Raw genomic sequence first — 18,819 nt, 5'->3', positions numbered from 1 at the left:
GTAGACCCCTCTGCCTAGGAAAACTGTTGCCAGAACTGGGCTGCACAAAACATTTTGGCTGCCAGCCTATAGCAGCACCAGGCTGTTTTTGATTTTTGTGCTAGACTCCCTCAATTGAGACAGTGTGGGATTGTCACTTTGATGCACATAAAGAACAAAGAATAATGTAATACAGGGGATAGGGTGGATTTTCCCCCCTCCTCACTTTAAAGCCAGGTTAGCATTTTGTTTTCTGTGACAGGTCTTGAAAAGCCCAAGAAATGCAAGTTATTCTGAAGAAAACATTCATTTCCTGAAGAAATTAATGCAAGTAAAAATTTCTCTATTTGAAAATCATTGGTGAAACCAATGTTTAAAAAAAAAAGAACACTCATAAAATCAGCTCACATCATTCAGCTACCTGTCCCCAGGAACATTTACAATCACATCATGTCATTTTAAATTAGACAACATAGGGAAAGATGGACACAGAAATACAGCCCCAAAATAAAAGAGGGGTACACCATCGAGCAAGAGTCATTAGGATGAAATCCAGTGATAGTTGTATCAGTAATAGTTCTGACTCTGATTCCCAAAAAACAAATATCTGATTATAAGAAAGGATATTAGAAGGTGCACATTTTAGGCCTTTCACAAGGAAAACAGAACCCTGATAAAAAGGCAAAACTGTTGAAAGGAATAAACCACAAATTATCTAGAAAGTTGCCACAGACATAAACAGGAAAACCAAGTCCTCTCTCCTATTCAATCTTATAGCAAAAATAAGTGACTATAACAAAAATGAGAGAATCAGGTTTGTACTGCAGACTTCAACTAAATAAACTAACTTGTCTCTGATGGCAAAGAAACGCCAACATGCCATTAGCTCCTGGTAGGTACAGCCTTCCTCTCTCTAATACACAAGACAGGTGTGGGTAGAGGTCCATTTTCTACAAACCAAATGAAAAGAAAGCAAGCCTAGGTCTCCCGCTGGCATATTTTACACTAAGCTCAGCACCATCTAAAAGCAGTATGTTTCTCACTGCCAATCAGAGAAAAGTTGTGAAACTAATAAAGCCATGATGAATACCACCAAAGGCCTACTCATCCCTTCCTCCAGCATCTCCACTGAATGAGCTGTTAAAAGGAGACCAACGGCTGTTACAGAAATAGCAAAAAAAACTAAAGAACTTGCATCAGATGTTACACATGGAGGCACGGAGCATTTACCACCTGAGCCCATCTAATTTCCGACGAAATGATCTCCTGCCCAGCTTTGTACATGGTTACAGAATCTGATAGCAAGGCATGATCAGAGTGGGAAGGGGAAGGGGGGCAGGGGGAAGAAACACTGTAGGAACAAAGTGAGAATAGTGTCTAAAGTTTAAACAAGAAACATACTTCTCTTACCATTCGAATTAGTGCCAGGACATGACACTTAAGGATGACAGAAGCTGTGGGAGAGGTTTCAGGGAAGAGGATTTACTTTGTGTGGCAAGGAAAGTCCACCATACAATTAAAGAATGTACTATTTTGTTCCACACTGTTCTCCTCTTACATTTTCCTTTCTTTTCATCTAGGAAATGCTGCTGATGCTATTACAGCTCATGGCATTGATAGTTCTAGGCAGGGTATTCATTTATTGCCAAAGTGGTTGGGAGAATGATGTCTGGCTGGCTTTAGTTCAATAAGGAGTATGAGGCAAAATCAGGAGTAGAAAAAAGAATAAAAGGTATACAAGCAGGCTAATATCCACTTTTACGCTTACTTCTAGTTGCTGATAAAATGCAGGGGATTCAGAGCAAAGCAAGCTGAAATAACTCAATTACAAAGAAGATTATAAAGCAGTTAAATGTGCATAATTTGGCTGATAACTAAGGAACAACATAAGAACAATTCTCCAAAAGATATGTATATGGAGGCAGGTGAGAGGAAGGGAACATTTATCTGACAGAGAATTGAAAAGACATCGTAGTAATATTTTGTTTAAAGAAAATAGGGTAGAAAAGATATGGCTATGAACAGATTCAAAAACAGATTCAAAATTGACAAAGATCTATTTTCTCTTCTTTGGATCATTTCTCGCTTAACTCAAACAGGAGCAAACAGCTCTATAATGGGGAACGGTCACTGAACTAAAGTATACCAGAGTACAGAATTACCTAATGCAATCATAAGCATTTATCAAGCACCTAACATGTCCAAAAAGTAAATAAGACATTACCTGAGCCCTTGAGAAATAGCAAATCTAGCACAAAAGCTTACTAAAAATAATGAAAAGCATTACGCTTACCTGATAATAAGGGATACTATGACCTATATGCTATGGGCCCATAGGCATGCATAGGGAGTGGAATGAGTTTTCCATCATGCCCCATGGTGAAAGAGGAAAGAAGTCTAGAGAGTTAGAAGCAGGGCCCATAGGAATAGTAGGAATAAGGAAGGGAATGAGGCTGGTCTAGGAAAATCCCTTAAAATGGAGGTTTCAGAAGGAACTGACCAATCAGAGGAAGGGACCAGAGGGTGAAGTGATCTTCCAGGGAGAGAAGGCAGTTGGATCACAGTAGAGAAAAATGCTGAGAGTCAAGATCAGAGTCCAGAGAGAAATGAAGGAGTAAATACAGCTGGCTTGGGTACTTTCCTAAAAATGAAGGACCAGATGATTATTTTGATTATTTTTCTTTTTGGTTCAGACCTATGATTTCATTGGTGTAGGAAACTCCTGGAGAGAAAACTACCACTTCCAAAGCAGATTAGCAACTATTCTGTAATTTAAAGTTACAGAATCTTGGAGGATTCCTGAGCCACTGAAGGTAAGTAACTTTCCCAAGGTCACAAAACTCCTGTGTCTAAGGCAGGAAGTGAACCCACATCTTCCGGACTCCCCTCTATCTGCTATAGTGGGCTGCCTCTCAGTTTCCAGACACATATCTTAAATAGAGAGCAGACCATCTCACACCCTACTCCAAATGAGGCCTTCTAGCTTTAAATTCTAAGATACTATAAGTGAGCAAAGTAGAATTTTTTTTTTAATTGTGCTCTTTCCAATCTTCTTTTCAGTCCTTACAGGTTGCCTAGACTAACAGGACAGCTCCTTCTTGCCTCCAAGGTGAAAAACAAGATGCTCAGCTTGGCATTTAAACCCTTCTATAATTTGGGTACCACTTGCCTTTCTCTTATTTCAAATGACTCCCCACACACACGCCTTCATTTCCAATCAAACAGGTCTACTCACTGTTCTCTGTACACAGAATCACCTCTTTGCCTTTACAGAAGCAGCCCCCAAGTTTGGAATGGTCTCCCTCCTTACCTCTGCCTCTTAGAATCACCAGCTTCCTTCAAAGCTCAGTTCAACTGCTATGCAACCTTTCGATTCTCCCACCTCCCTTAGTTATTATTAGCACGTCCTCCTTTTTTTCAATTACTCTGCAGTTCCTTACTGGTGGTACAAGCTGTCTCTCACCATGGAAAATGTCAACTCCTGGGGCAGGAAGGGTTTCATTTTTGGTTTTGTGCCCCTGGTACCTACCTAACAGCACCTTCCAGACTGTAGGAGTTTAATAAATTATTACTTTGGTGCAAATTCAACTGAACTACAATACAATAATTTCACAAACTCTCTAGCTGTTAGTCAACAAACATTTATTAAACACCTACTTTGTGCCAGGCTCAGTAATGAAGGCTGGGGATAGAAAGAAAGGTAAGAGAGGGTGCCTGTTCTCAAGGAGTTCACCGTCTAATGGGAGATTCTGCTTCTTTCACTCAGCATCAGTTCATATAAGTCTTACCAGGCCTCTCTGAAGTCTTCCTATTTGTCATTTCTTATAGCATAATAATATTCCATTACATTCATATACCACAATTTGTTCAGCCATTCCCCAATTGATGGGCATCTCTTTGACTTCCAGTTTTTGGCCACCACAAAGAGAGCTGCTATAAATACTTTTGTATATGTGGGACCCTTTCCCATTTTTATGATCTCTTGGGGATGCAGTCCTAGTAGCGATATTGCTGGGTCAAAGGGTATGCACATTTTTGTAGCCCTTTAGGCACAGTTCCAAATTGCTCTTCAGAATGGTTAGATCAACTCACAACTCCACCAGCAATGAATCAGTATTCCAACTCTCCCACATCCTCTCCAACATTTATCATCTTCCAGTTTTGTCATATTAGCCATCTGTATTTTGGTTTTTCTTGACCGAGATACTGGAGTGGTTTGCCATTTCTTCGGCTCATTTTACAGATGAGGAAACTGAAACAAACAGGGTTAAGTGACTTGGCTAGTAAGTATCTGAGGCTAGATTTGAACTCAAGAAGATGAGTCTTCCTGACTTCAGGCCTGGCACTCTATCCACTGTGCTACTAGCTACCCTCCCTACTTGGAGGTGCACTATAAGATGCTATCTTGAGCCCTCTCAGTGATATCAGTGATCTCATCAGCTCCAAAGCGTTCAGTCTTTCTGACTCCAGGCCTGATGCTTTATCCACTGTGCCACCTATCTGTCCAGAGACACAACACAGACTTCATGTATTACATGATTGGATGGTCCATGTTCTTTTAAAAGTTCTATTAAAGTATTTCTTTGTCACTGTAGCAATACAAATTGGTTTCTAATCTACCAGAAAGATATCCTTCACTGAGCATACATGACATTAACATCAGTCAAACAAAGCAATTTGTTGTCAATATCACTTATCACTGTTTAGAACAGAATATTTTAACTTTGGGAATACTATTTTTCATATTAATATGTTAATTATGATGTCATCTGATTCTAGTTTCATGCAACAAACTGTTGTTGAGTCCAACTCTTTATGGCCCCATTTTGGGGGTTCTCTTGACTAAGATACTGGAGTGATCTACCATTTCTCCAGCTCATTTTACAGATGAGGAAACTGAGGCAAACAGGGTTAGATGATTTGCAGAGAGTCACATAACTGGTAAAAGTCTGAGGTCAGATTTGAACTCAGGTCTTCCTGATTCCAGGCCCAGCACTCTATCCACCAAAACATCTAGCTGCCCTATGCCATAAACAGTAACAATTGTCAATCATAATGCTCCTATTTCACTTATGTATATTAGTCTATACTTATTGATAGATCTAAAAAACAACCAAATAAGCTTTCCGAAAGGTCTGAACTCTGATTAAAACACAAATTTTAATACACAATATCTATTTATCCAGGTTCAGGTTCTATCCCTATATTCATCATTAGCTTCTCAGAAACTAATACATATTTCAGCATTGGTCATATTCCCAACACTAGATTATAAATCAAATAAGGGAATATTTTACCTGTTTGGAGGCTTCCATCATGTCTGGAATAGTGCTTGTAACATGACAGACAACTAACAAATGTTAAATGACTTTGATCAAAGTGACAACGCTTAGAACCTAAGTCATTTTTCCAGTCACTTGTGAGGAGGCCACAACCATGTTACAATTTGATTAAAGGGGTAATATGAAATATGTCCTATTGAATAGCAGTTCTTCATATTACATTACTCAATGTCCTGTACACAAGAAACCATGTAATACTCCTTGCCTGAGTTTAGTTCAAGAAAAGCATTTTTTGTACTGAGAAACAGTACGTGTTTTCTAATGCTAGGGGGAAACCATGACCCTTAAATGTCTTTGCTTTTGGTCTTAATTATAAGGAAACTTTAAATTATATATATTGCTCATTCCAGGTACCTCAAAGAACCTGTTCCTTCCACTTTCTCCCTGAAATGACTAGTATTGCTTTACATTCTAATCTGGAAACCATCTCAAATCATTTCAAAGGTACAGAATACTTTTCAATACTATAACCATTCTCAAATTAAAAAAAAATCAAGTGTACATTCTCAAGGATCTTGTATTCTAGTAGAAATAAAGTATATTCCATTAACTTGCCAACTATGTCTCTTCCTCTTTTATTATATGCTAGGGATTTGGCTTCCTCCTAGAATTACTGTGGAGACAGCTTAGGTATAGCTTGAAGGGGGTTTTGGGGGGAGGGAAGAGGAAGAATTTATGCATAATTTTAAATCATGACAAAACCAAATGTAGATTGCAAGGTTGTTCCACGTATACATGATAGGATGAAGTTCAGATACGATTGCAAAGTAATCAACGTGATCAAGGAAATCTAAACTGGCAGAAATATTTGCAAGAGTTCATCATTCCATGAATATCATACGCTCTTCATGCCATCTCTACCTCACTCCAATCCACTATACCCCAGCAGCCTCTTTCATCTGAGTATCCTCCTCTTAACACTTTTTTTTCTCCCAACCCAAAGTAACCCCCCAGGATTATCTGTAGTGAATGTATTAAGAAACCAATGCTGTCTTCTATTGCAAACCCAATTAACTCCTTTACTCCTGTTTCTGGAGAAACATTTACCTAATTCCCTCTACTCATTCCACATTTTGAAACATTTGGTCATTTTCAGGACCCAATTCCATCCTGCCAAACGCGGTAGCTTTCATGACAGATACTACTTCAGATCTAACCAGGGATAGCCAACTGAGATGAGTATCTTGTTCACATAATTGTTTTTTAACCTTTAGCTCCTTTTAGGTTTCAGTTTCTTTTAAGCAACAAAATATTATCAAACTAGAATGATGATCCCTTGTGTACTACCTTGATTGGGAAGGTGATGTTAATTTACAGTAGGCACTCTTAAAAGTTTTGGGTGGGAGGTACCCTTAGAGAACCAAATTGCTAAAGACCACTCCATAGCCTTGTGAACAACAGGTGAATGGTTGTCTTGCTCCCTTTCCCCATACACAGAAGGATTCTCACATTATAAGGTGCTGCATTAGATAAAGAAATTAATGTCCAAACATAACATATTAGTTTGAAATTTTATTACTAAAATCTGTATAATAATCAGGAGACCTAAAAAAAAATCAGAAACTAGAGCTAGAGGAAAACCAAAGAAATGCTAGAAATATTATAGAATCTTTAGTGACACAAAGTATAAGGTGAAGCAGTCACTGACAATGATCATTAAATTATAATTACTTTGTATTTACTTATCTGTGTGCATGTTGAATCCCCCAGTAGAACATAGGTTCCTTGAGAGTAAGAAGTATTTCATTTTTGTTAATATTTCCCTTTATATATATTAAGAGGACATAATTGCTCGTAATGTTTGTTTTTTAATTGAATGCAAGGGGATGGGGGAGGATTAAATCTATAGACAATGACTAAAAATGTAGTCACAAAAATGTTACTTAGTAAATAGGATTCATTTTTAGGAGTTTACTCTTATTCTCTATTTAAAAAGGATCTACAACTGAATCTATCAAATGCACCTGCTACCCTCAGCCTACAAAACTAACAGAAAGAGAAATTTGATAAAAATATGCTCCACTCCCACAAACATTATGCCCAAGATTCAAGTGTCCTAGTGGGCATAAACCTAACATAAATACATTAAAAAACACAATGTTCAAAATATGAATTCAAATCCTGGGCACTGCTAATAAGTTCTACAAGAAAGAACAAATGAAAAACACACTATGAACTTTTTATGCTTCAGAGTATTTTATCTTATTAACTACAGATGACGAAAAGTATTAAAAAAATGAGCATTTTTTAAAAAAGCAAATATTGTGTAAGAGGAAGACAATAAAAGCCCATAGGAAAAAATGCAAAGGTATAATTTGATAGGGAGATAGAATACATTGGACCTCAATTCATTAGGAAAGAAAAGAAAAAGAAAGAAACCTCAAAGAATAAAGAGAAAGGGGATGAAATATTCTATTTCATACATATATCAGAGGTCGTTAAGTGTCCTACAAGGACTACATGAGGTCACCAGGGTCTTCCTGCCATCAACTGTGCCAACTTCTACCTTCATGTAGAAGTACCTTTGTGGTAATTGTGCAAATGAATTAATGATTCTATAAGGAACTCACATAAATATATAAAACTTAGTCATTACCCAAAAGGTAAATATAACATAGTATCTCAGAATAAGATCCACAAGGTCATCTAATCCAACAACCTCACATTACAAAAGTCATCTAGTAGAGCACAACTTCAACTAAGTCTACTGAAGTCTGGAGAGGATGAGTGGTTTATTCAAGGTCATACACAAGGGTAGGATTTGAACCTTGGCCCTCAGATCCACTGATTCTACATCCACCACTCTTTCCACAGCACTACACTGAATCCTTGATCAAAGGATATGAACAGTCTTTGAAACAGGAAATACAAACTATTGATAAGCATATGAAAAACAATGGTCCAAATCATAAATAATAAGGGAAATGCAAATTAAAACAACTCTGAGGAATCACTCCAACCCTTCAAATGGTCAAAGTTGGCAAATATGGAAACAATCAATGGCGAAGGAGGCTATCAGAGAAGCTATAAATTGGTCTGTCCCTGATACTATGTAGAATTATATAAGAAGAATTAGTTAAGTAATAGTTAAGTAATACTCTAACTCCAAAATCCCATTAGTGGCCTTTCATGCCAAAGAAGATAATGATAAAATGCCTCATATCGGCAGCAGCAACAGCAGCAGCATAGCTAGCATTTATATAGTATTTACTATGTGCCAGGCACGGTGCTAAGTGCTTTACAAATATTATCTCATTTGATCATTACAACAACCCTGGGAGATAGCTGTTACGATCTCAAGATGCAGAAACTGAGGCAGACAGTGGGTCAGGTCACATGGCTTATAGCTCTGCTTGGATTTCCTATAGCAAAGAGAACACATCCATGTGTTATGGCAATCAACTTTTCACACTACAGATTGAGAGACCTCCATTCTTTAATGTGTGATTTCCCTGGTCTTCCTGATATGTGGCCGCTGATGTAGAAAACTATCTAATGCTTTATCTCACATAAACTAAAGGAACTTCCAAAGAGCTAAAGTGTATCTGGAATTTTAAAAAAACTGAACCAATTCTGCAAGTGACTATGTTTTAAATAATGCAAATATAGTTAATTGGGGTGAAAAATGTCCATTTCATATGAGAATCAGTTGAAAGAACTGGCTTTTAATGAAGGCAGTTGAAGGCAAATTTTGAACCTGAAAATGAAAGGATTCAAGTGGTACATGATAACTGGAAGAGGACTAATCCTTGATCTGCCCCAAAGGGCAGAACCAGGAGTAATGTGTGGAAGATTCAGAAAGACAAATATAAGTATGATGTGAACACAAATTTCCTAATAATTAGAATTGTCCAAAAAGTAAAATGAGCTACCTTGGGAGGTGGTGGGCTTCCTTCCTTGGAGGGTGTCAGGCAGAAGATGGATGATGATATGTTACAGTGATGATTTATTTCAGGTGTGAGCTGGACAAGATGGCTGTCGATCCCTTCCAACTCTAAAATTCTGTGATTCTGTAAATATCACACACACAAAAAATTTTCATTGATTATATTTGAACAGAAAGGAAATAATTAGTTATTAATGTGGGACTCATTTCTAAACTACCTCTTTATAACTAAAAGTATTAATTCAGAGCAAATATCAAAATCTATGACAAGAAGAAAGAATAAAAATGAGAGAGTATGGTACAAATTTGGGCCAATTCCCACCTGACTTATTTAAACAAGCTATAAATACCTGAAAATGGAAGAAAGGATAAAAGAACAGATATCAACACAAACTATCATCACAACCTAACAAATAACCAACTATGATTCAATTAACTGATTGCTTGCTTGATTGAATAAAAGACCTCAACAAGGGGAACAAAAGAAAGTAGGTGCCATCAGAAAACAATTGATCTCATTATTAGGGATAAAGTTATGATAGCCAAAGGAACAATTGAATATTAACTCATTTGTAAAATGTTATAAAGAAAAATTATAGAAGATTATAATCAATACACATCATAAAATAACAAAAAGCAGGGGAGAGAGAATCATCCTGAAAGAATTTAAGGTAGAAACTGGATGGACAACAGGGATGAAATGGAAATGATCTCTAAAGATTTCAGTAACAAACTCTTTCCTCCATCAATGACGGTGGAGCTACCATCAAAAAAAAGAAAAAAAAAGGTGAGTAAGAGAATATCAGTAATTACGGACCAAAGTGCCTACTTTCCAGACCTATACCTTCACCATGGCCAATCTTGTTGATTATATGATTAAGAAATCAGCAAATTTTTACAAATAATATTCTACAGAAGACCACATCACACAAGTGACTAAAAGGTTTAGGGAACACAAGATCCAACTGTGCTTACCAGTGCCTGACCATAAAACAAAAACATAGGTCCATTTGACTGTGAACTCCTCCACTGGGGACTGAGCAACTTGAGAGAAGAGACCACTTCTTGCATTTCTACATCCACTGTTTACTCAGCACAGTGCCTAGAACATAGTAGGTGCTTAAAAAATACCAAGTGACTTATGTTGGGAGGTCAAAGCACTACCATGAAAACTTCAACAAGGTATCTCCCTTTGTCAAAAATCTTACAAGTTTCCTTGAAAAATGGAGATAATCAAGTGAAACACAAAACAAGTAAGTGTGTATTTGCCACCATTGTGGAAGATGTTTAGCACAGAGTAAAAATGGAAGAGAAATTCTTGACAGTTTACCTTAAAGTACTCCAAATGTTCCTGTTTACAGATGACATGCTGGCTAATTGCACCAGGATGCTGAACCTTGCAAGGACCCCTAGTTAGTAAGACTGAAAATCACTCAAAAATATTTAACCTGATTATTTCCATAAAAAAAACATAAACAAGAATATACGGATAAAGAATACCTGCAGTCCAAGCTATGCTACACAGAGGGTGTGTGTGTCCACAGTCTCCAAAATAAATATGCAATGGTCAGGCCATGGAAGAGCTCAAAAAGGATTTTGAAAATCAAGTAATAGAAGTGAAAGAAAAATTGGGAAGAGAAATGAGAGAGATGCAAGAAAAGCATGAAAAGCGAGTCAACAGCTTGCGAAAGGAGACCCAAAAAAATGCTGAAGAAAATAACACCTTGAAAAATAGACTAACTTAAATGGCAAAAGAGGCCCAAAAAGTCAACGAGGAGAAAAATGCTTTAAAAAGCAGAATCAGCCAAATGGAAAAGGAGGTTCAAAAGCTCACTGAAGAAAATAGTTATTTTAAAATTAGAATGGAGCAGATGGAAGCTAATGACTTTATAAGAAATCAAAAAATTACAAAACAAAAAGAATGAAAAACTAGAAAACAATGTGAAATATTTCTTTGGAAAAACAACTGACCTGAAAAATAGATCCAGCGGAGACAATTTAAAAATTATGGGACTACCTGAAAGCCATGATCAAAAAAAGAGTCTACACATCATCCTTCATGAAAGTATCAAGGAAAACTGCCCTGATATTCTAGAACCAGAGGGTAAAATAAATATTGAAAGAATCCACCAATCACCTCCTGAAAGAAATCCGAATAGAAAAACTCCTAGCAATATTGTAGCCAAATTTCAGAGTTCCTAGGTCAAGGAGAAAATATTGCAAGTAGCCAGAAAGAAACAATTCAAGTATTGTGGAAATACAATCAGGATAACACAGGATCTGGCAGCTTCTACATTAAGGGATCAAAGGGCTTGGAATATGACATTCCAGAAATTAATGAAACTAGGATTAAACCCAAGAATTACCTACCCAGCAAAACTGAGTATAATACTTCAGGGAAAAAAATGGTCATTCAGTGAAAAGAGAGGACTTTCAAGCATTCATGATGAAAACACCAGAGCTGAATAGAAAATTTGACTTTCAAACACAAGAATCAAGAGAAGCATAAAAAGGTAAACAGGAAAAAGAAATCATAAGGGACTTACTAAAATTGAACTGTTTACATTCCTACATGGAAAGATAATATTTGTAATTCTTGAAACTTTTCTCAGTATTTGGATAGTTGGAGGGATTACACACATACACATACACACACACACACACACACACATATAGACAGAGGGCATAGGGTGAGTTGAATAGGAAGGGATCATATCTAAAAAAATAAAATTAAAGGGCGAGAGAGGAATATATTGGGAAGAGAAAGGGAGAAATGGAACGGGGCAAATTATCTCTCATAAAAGAGACAAGAAAAAGCTTTTTCAATGGAGGGGAAAAAGTGAAACTTACTCTCATCACATTTGGCTTAAAGAGGGAATGACATGCACTGTCAATTCAGTATGAAAACCTATCTTATACTACAGGGAAGTAGGAGAGAAAGGGCTTAAGTGGTGTGAGAAGGATGATAGAAGGGAAGGCAAATGGGAGGAGGTAGTAATTAGAAGTAAACACTTTAGGGGAGGGACAAGGTCTAAAGAGAGAATAAAATAAATAGGGGGCAGGATAGGATGGAGCGAAACACAGTTAATCTTTCACAACATGACTATTATGGAAGTCTTTAGCAAAACTACACACATATAGCCTATATTGGATAGTTTGCCTTCTCAGAGGGGATGGATGGGGAGGGAGGAAGGGAGAGAAGCTGGAACTCAAAGTTTAAGGATTGAATGTTGAGAATTGTTTTTGCATGCAAAATAAGAAATACAGGTAATGGGGTACAGAAATCTATCTTGCCCTATAAGAAAAGAGAGAAGATGGGGATAAGGAAAGGAGGGATGTGATAGAAGGGAGGGCAGATTGGGAGAACAGGAAATCAAAATACACTGTGTTTTGGGGTGCAGGAGGTGAGAGATAAGAAGAAAATTTGGAACTGAAAATCTTGTGGAAATGAATGCTGAAAACTAAAAATAAATTTAAAAAGAAAAAAAAAAAGAATGTCCTGAGAATTAGATGATTGTACTAAAGGGGGGGAAAGGAGGAGGAATCACAAATAGCCACTGAAACAGTTAATTCTCCAAGTTATCAACATATAAATGTGCTCTACTATAGGACAAGAATCATAGCATCATAGACATAGAGATGGGAGGGACCTCTAGGAGTTCTTAAATTCCTCTATGTCAAAGACCCCTTTGGCAGTCTGGTGAAACCTATGGACTCCTCAAAATAATGTTTTTTAAATGCACAAAGTAAAATACTTGCATTATAAAGGGAACTAACTGTATTGAGATATACTTATTGAAATAATAATAAAAAACAAGTTAACAGACCCCTGAATTTATGAATGCAGAAACTAAACATTGAGAGGTTATGGAATTTGTCCAAGATCATAGGGAGCGTAAGTAATCAGAAACTAGGTTTACCCACTCCAAATACAGGTCTTTTTCTATTGTTTCACAATACTTTTATTTCTTTGTGCAAAAACTTCAAAATTTTAAAAAAGTGCATGGCAAGAAGTCACAAAATCAAAAATAGGCAGTAATTAAAAACAGGCACAAAATTCCCTTACAACAAGATATTCCCATCACATACACCAATCTAAATTAGATTATCTTCATTAACACTTATAAACCTTAATATATCAATAGTTATCCCCAAACTGCCATAAACTGCTCTGCATTCTTTCCAGTCTCAATTCTCAAATCATATCAAGCAGCATCAGTACACTTTAACTTTTCATAAAGCTTTTGCAAGAAATGACTTATTTTCATGAATTACTTTATGAGGCCATTATTCATTGTCATCATTTTAAATTCTGCCATATTTTTTAGCAAAATGAAACAAAGAGATGAGCCTGTCTGACAGGTACAGTTGGCTTTTCCCAGGCTCTCACAGCTCCACTTTTCATCTTCTAAGACACAATTCATGTGATGCTTTAACAACTATTTATTTCACACCAAACCAGATATCTCCCTAAAGCCTACCAATCTAGCCTCCAGGCACATTTCTTAAATAAAAGCAGACAATCTTTGTATACCTAAAATTTGCATAGTAAAGGAACAAATCAACTATCACAGAGATTGGTAGTATATAGCAGTTGCTAACCTCTTAATGGAACTGAAAAATTCATTTGTTTTTTTTTTTTTAAATAAGAATAGCCATGAAGATAAATTATATTAAACTTCTACATCTGTTAAATGGTACATTTGGTCACCTAGTAAAATTAAGAGTTGTTACTATTATTAAGATAAGGGCTTCAAGTCAGGTGAATTGTAAAACTATTAGTAAAAGTACATCAGAAGTTTAATAGGACTCAGCAGGACAGAAAAGAATTAGTTGTCTATTTTATATCAAGAACTGGGTGACAGGCAAGGATGACCTGGTTCATTTGCATGAAAATCTACACTTTCCCAGCTTAAGGGTTAATGAAAATATGTGTTATTTTACCATCTCTTATCCAGTAAATGATTTCATACACTAGCTTAATATATACATATATATACATAAATGTATATATGTGTGTGTGTGTGTTTACCAAATTAAATCACATTACAGCAGAAGAAATTGTCTGCTGATTACAATTCATTTACTCTATTTTTACTATTATATTCTTGGCTTTTAGACTATGATTGTCTCTTTTAACCAATAACTGAGCGTGCTAAAATAAATATGCAGGGTCTCCAACAGCAAGCAACTCTGTGAAAAGAATTAACTCATATTTAGCGCTACATATATTGCTGGGGATTTAAACAATTATTTAGAGCCTCTCTTTTGCTTTATTTTTTAAGCTTTCAGCAAATATAAAATTACATTTTCAAATGGTTGACCCAGAGGAATAACAGCTTAAAATAAGTACTGTATGTTGATAATGGCATAAGACACAGCATTCAATAGCAAATTAGAAATGAAAGACACACAAACAGAAACAAGGTGAAATCATTAAAAGGAATTATTTAAAAATACCACATGGAGAAAAGAAACTCCATTGCATTCATGTCCTCCGAGGCTGACCAAAATATTTAAATCCATAGAACTGGATTTCTTGCATGCACAATTTTTCAATAGGCCCAACTATCCAATTTCTGAAAATTCATATGCAACAAATATTGTCCAATTAAAATTCAACCCTTCTGCTATTATATATATATATGAAATACATATATATATATATATATATTTGGCACAAGAATAAGTGGCAAAAAAGAGAGAATAATGAGAGAAGCGTAAATGGTGATTCTTGTGAAACAGAGCGTACTTTATCCTAAATACTTGTTTTCTATGAAAATATAATTCTCATGATGCTTGTCTTGCCTAGATAGATAAGAATGGTGTCTAATTTTCCTAATTAGATTTAATTTGATATTACAACATGATACTGTATGTCAATGTAAGGAATAACAAAGCCGAGCGTCGTTTATCGTTTGCAGTACTTCTATTTGAAGTTCTCATTTCTTTTATAGAATCGTTAGTATATCACATTTTTAAGTGCCTTGTATACATCTTATTCTTACTTGAACATGACCACAATTCTGATAAGCAGAGAATGTAAATACTACTGTCTCCATGTCACCAGACAAAGAAATAGGCTGAAAGTGCTTGTGACTTGCCCAAGGTCAAACAATGAAGCTACGCAACAAAACTGGAATCAGGTCCAGAAACTTCCAGTCCATTTCTCCTTTTACTACACTCACTCTGCCTTTCAAATAAAATTATCTGGCTGACAACCAACTCTATTCAAGTCATTAATGTCCATTAATAAGGAATACATCTTTAAAAAGTTATACATCTTTCATTTCACCAGAGGAAACTAAGCCAAGTAGGCATATCCACTTACTGATATCATTCAAAGAATAGTATTTCATTTAATTTTCAAATAATAGTATTCAGTAAGAGTACTGAATAATGTCAGTAATCATTCAAATAACAGTATTAATTTAATTTTTGTTAGCATATTTAATACGCTAACAAAAGACAAACCTTTGTAATAAGGTATCACCATTTGCTAATTTTTCTTCCCTGTTAATCATATTGGCTAATTTTGATCTTTACTTAAAACATGGATAAAGCATATGCAACACTTTCTTGTTGAATAAGGAACAGACTACAGCTGTGATTTCATTGATCTGGGGAACTCCCGGTTGTGAAACTCCTTCTACCTATGCAGGTTAGCACCTTGTCCACAACTTATATTCTTAGAAAGTTCGCTAGAAAATGTTAAGTCAAGTGTCTTTTCCAGGGTTGTACACTCTGTAAATGAATGAAGTGCTTTCCTAAAAGTGGTATTAAAGGAGAGGTGGAGAGCCATGAAAAGAGAACCTGTGAGAGTGGCTAACCAGATGTGGCCCTTCGACTGAATCCAAACTTGAAGTGGCCTTGAGGCCTCAGGTTCCCCACCCCTGGGTTAGCCTATGGGGAGTCTCCTCTTCTACCCTCAAAAACCAGGTTTAAAAGTATTTTTGATCTTACATCCAAGAGAAAGTCAGCCTCCTTAGATTAGAAATGGGCAGAGAAAATGACATCCCAAAAACATGCTAGGATGATGCTGTAGGGAGGAAAAGCAAGAGTATTTGGGTGACCAGAAAGAGGAGAGAAGTTTACCCATGACCCCAGTACTGAGATGTTTGCCAAAACGTGTAGAAAAGGAAGGTGAAGGTCTCAGAGCAAGGTGGAAAATGCTATGGAGCTGCAGAAAGAATGGAAAACGAAGGAGGGGGGAGAAATGCCATCTGTTTTTATCACTGTCATGTTGCAGGTTGGGCATGAGAAAGAGGGAAAACTTAGTAAGATGTTTCTTTTTCCAAAGGGTATCTCCTTGGCATTCCTTCCTCCACATACACATATCTCTTAATTTTGTTGGATTTTTTTAAATACTTAATCTGGATAGAATATTCCTGAGGTAGAGGTAATGGGGGGATGCAGTAGGCACAGATTAAAAAAAAAAAAAAAAGAATCACAGAGCAGTGGCTAACAAGGGTTCTCTGTCTACCAAATGTGAACTAAAACTAGATTTGGACAGCTCTCAAAAGTTGCTAGGTTTGGGGAGAGTTCCCTTCATTTGAATGGATGGATTTTGTTTGCTTCTGCCTGTTGTTTTTGCATCACTGTTCAGTATTGCTAGAGTGTTTTACCAATACTTAAGTTTGATCCAAATACAGTAAAAGGTGGTAGAATGTGCGAAACCCAAAACATTGTCATTTGTTTGTTAGTGGCCAAGGCTCTCATTGAAAGCACAGAGGAAGCAGGCAGCTGCTACATATTCCATGAATCTGTATCAAATACGTTTATTGAATTTTTAAAATCCTGTATGTAAAATCAGTATGCTATGTTTCAATATAGTCTTAGGTGTTTAGGATTTAAAAAAAAAAAATCACTTCTCCCATATTTTCAATCTCAACTTACATATTTGTTTGGAATTCTAAGCCTCTCCACTTTCTTGGTTTTCTTTTAAATCTAACTATAATTGATTTACATTTTTGTGAGGCAGGAGCTCATTTTCTTTGAAGAAAAAAGTAAAATAATTCTCCCAAATAATTCCAGGGTTTTTACATGGTAAAACTTCTATCAATCCAAAGAGCAAGGGTGAGCATAAGCAGGTTCCACCATATTACTAAAAATTATTTGAGTGTGACAAGTGTAGTATAAATAACATTCAAGAATGGCATTGCAGGGAAAGGTGGTGGGGTGTACTAAACATGGAAAAAGAAACAGGTATAAGTAATGCATTAGTTCCTACAAAAAGTTATAAGTCCTAAAGGAAGACATGCATTATACTAGGTAGATCACCCATAGAGGGTTTAGGGACATAAAAGAAGCTGGACAAGAATCTCAGAGGATGAGAAGGCTCTCCTTCATTCCTGGAATACAATCCCCCCCCTCCTTATCTCTGTCTCCTAGAACTTGTTTCCTTCAGGACAAGATTCCAGTACTATCTTACCTGAAGTCTTTCATGATCCAACCCCTTCTGCTTCAAACTACTAGTACCCACCCCACCCAAAATGAACCCTGTATCTCTATATATTTTCTATATATTAAATTATATGCATATGTGTTGTCTCCCCAATATAATCTATGCTTCTGGAGGGCAGGAATTATTTTATTTTTGTCTATATATTTCCAGTGCTCATCAATGTAGGTACTTCAATTACTGATTAAGTGACTAATTAAAAGCATGAATAAACTGGCATCTGCACCACTGGAGGAATTATCTCTATGAATGAGAGATTATGATTCATTGACACAAGCAAATAATTACGTGTAATTGTTCATCATAATGTGTAATTTTTCATCATAAGACTATTTTTTTAAATTACTATGTTCAAGGTCACAAAGGTGCCAGGCTTGGAATTAGTCTTCTGACTCTAAATTCTGTACTCTTCCCACTTCACCACAATGCCTCTCTTTGAAAACAATAATAAAAAAGCCTTCCACACAACTGTATTCCTTCTCAGAGTCAATTCCTACCTATTATTCAAAGCAGCTAAGTGACCCAAGTAATTTAACCTCTCATTACCCCAACACAATTCTCTCAGACTGTCAATTGAAGAATACCTTCAGGTTTGCATTGATGGGAAGGGAATTTACTTACCAGGTAATTCTTTATACCAATGAAATCACAAATCCAAATTTTAAAAACAAAACCCACCAGAGTATAAACAAATAAGGCCCAAATCTGGACTCATTATTTTCCCAATCAGCTACATTCAAAAACTCCCAAATCTTTTGGAGGAGATTTAGAAAAAATCTAAATTAAGTGGTATTTTGTGTTGTTTTACAAGTAGGTACAATCACATGTGTATATACTCAAATTACATTCTCACTGACTGATAGTCACTTTTGCAGAATAATTTTTTTTTTCTTTTGTTCCTTTAAGTAAATACTAAGTGGGATTTTTTTCTTTGTCTTAAAGACATAATATTTTTCATGAACTATATTTCTGAAACTAATGGTAGTTTGCAGGAATATCTTCAATTTTTTTTTTTAAGTGCAACTATACAAATGATTGTTTGTACAAATTAACTCAGTTTCTACAATGTGCCATGCATTCTGCTAGGCACCGGGGATACAAAAACAAAAGTGAGATTAGATAATCTCTGCCCTCAAAAAGCTGACATTCTA

The 18,819-nt window shown here is 36.1% G+C and overlaps 1 protein-coding gene across 10 annotated transcripts in view; it reads right to left on the bottom strand.

The window, feature by feature from the left end:
* GTDC1 (glycosyltransferase like domain containing 1) overlaps nt 1-18,819 on the bottom strand; it is a 444,669-nt gene that overhangs the window by 330,379 nt on the left and 95,471 nt on the right. For all 10 annotated transcript variants that reach the window (XM_072613182.1, XM_072613176.1, XM_072613179.1 and 7 more), the window contains one exon: nt 9,194-9,331. The gene's annotated coding sequence lies outside the window, so the exon portion shown is untranslated. The remainder of the gene's footprint in view (nt 1-9,193; nt 9,332-18,819) is intronic.

This window comes from Notamacropus eugenii, chromosome 5 (assembly GCF_028372415.1).
Source record: "Notamacropus eugenii isolate mMacEug1 chromosome 5, mMacEug1.pri_v2, whole genome shotgun sequence".
In the NCBI taxonomy this organism is placed as follows: Eukaryota; Metazoa; Chordata; class Mammalia; order Diprotodontia; family Macropodidae; genus Notamacropus; species Notamacropus eugenii.
The sequence above is the reverse complement of the archived record's forward strand: the minus strand, read 5'-3'. Positions and strand labels throughout refer to the sequence as shown.